This window comes from Tupaia chinensis, unplaced genomic scaffold (assembly GCF_000334495.1).
Source record: "Tupaia chinensis unplaced genomic scaffold, TupChi_1.0 Scaffold000127_2, whole genome shotgun sequence".
NCBI classification, from domain to species: domain Eukaryota; kingdom Metazoa; phylum Chordata; class Mammalia; order Scandentia; family Tupaiidae; genus Tupaia; species Tupaia belangeri.
In genome coordinates this window covers 2,307,120-2,308,428 of record NW_006159596.1, presented here as the reverse complement: position 1 = coordinate 2,308,428, position 1,309 = coordinate 2,307,120, and the positions used below count along the sequence as shown (strand labels likewise).

General features: G+C 40.3%; 1 pseudogene; it reads left to right on the top strand.

The window, feature by feature from the left end:
- The first annotated feature begins 671 nt into the window (after positions 1-671).
- LOC102481356 (putative oxidoreductase GLYR1) overlaps positions 672-1,309 on the top strand; it is a 1,091-nt pseudogene continuing 453 nt past the window's right edge.

The following is a 1,309-nucleotide window of genomic DNA, read 5'->3' as shown; positions in this document are numbered from 1 at the left end:
CTGCTCATAAAATGGCTTCCTTCTACTCTTTTTTCTGATGTCTTAACTCATGTATAATCAGAATCACCAGCTTCTTTCCCATACGATGTATGACTAACCTGAGCTGTAAGCTGTCATCATACCCAGGAAACAGTTTACCTAATCTAAGACAACCATTGCCACTCTGTATTCCCAGGTATGTCTTTGAACAGAAATAAATCATGGAAAAGAAGTTAGAAGATTTTATTAAACTTTACTGAGATTGATTGGACTAGTAAAGCTCGTTATTGTGCTATTTTTAAGTTTTACCTAGAGTCATAATAGATAAAAGATGTATATTTAATGCAAATTAAAGTGCAGAGAAAGATGTATATTTTCTTTAAAAGATCAGACAACTTATATGTTTATTCTTTGTGAGATTTAGAAACAGTTTTAGTCAGAAGTATAAATAGTCATTCAAGGCTTATAAAAAATAAATAATTATAGGCACAAATAAAATTCATTAGGGAGCAGGAACTTCAACATCAGCATACTTCACCGCTAATAGAAAGGTCACCTGCCTTCTAAAGTTCACTTGGGAAGAAGAGGAAAAGACAAAAATCAGCCACTTCATCATAGCTCACCTTTTGGTGAGTCTCAGAGGCTTGGGCAAGTGGAGTAAGAGAAGACACAGTTAGTGGTTGGGTGGTAAGATGGCAGCTATGAGTCTGCGGCTTGGAGACTTGGTGTGGGAAAATCTCCGCCGGTACCCTCCTTGGCCCAGAAAGATTGTTAATCCACCTAAGAACCTGAAGAAACCATGTGGAAAGAAGTGCTTCTTTGTAAAATTTTTTGAAACAGAAGATCATGCCTGGATCAAGGTGGAACAGCTGAAGCCATATCATGTTTATAAAGAGGAAATGATAAAGATTAACATGGGTAAGCGATTCTAGCAAGCTGTGGATGTGGTTCAGAAGCTTCTCAGGAGGGCCAAAGGGAAAGACCAGACATCATCTCCCAATTCTGCTGATGACAAGAACTGGTATAATTCCAATGAGAAAATAAGTAGGCCAAACTCAGGTGATGAGAAGCATAAACTTAGCCTGTTTGAAGTGAAGGTGAAGAACATGGAGAGGAGAGAAAAGGGTTCTTCAGGCTCTTCAGAGAGAGGCTCCAAATCCCCTCTGAAAAAGAGCCCAAGAGCAAAGTCCCTGGAAGCAGGGTGGACCTCCAAAGGATGAGAAGGATCTCACCATGCCTGAGTCTAGTACCATGAGGGGAACGATGGCCGGACCTATGGCTGCTTTTAAATGGCAGCCAACTGCAAGTGAGCCTGTGAAAGATGCAGGTC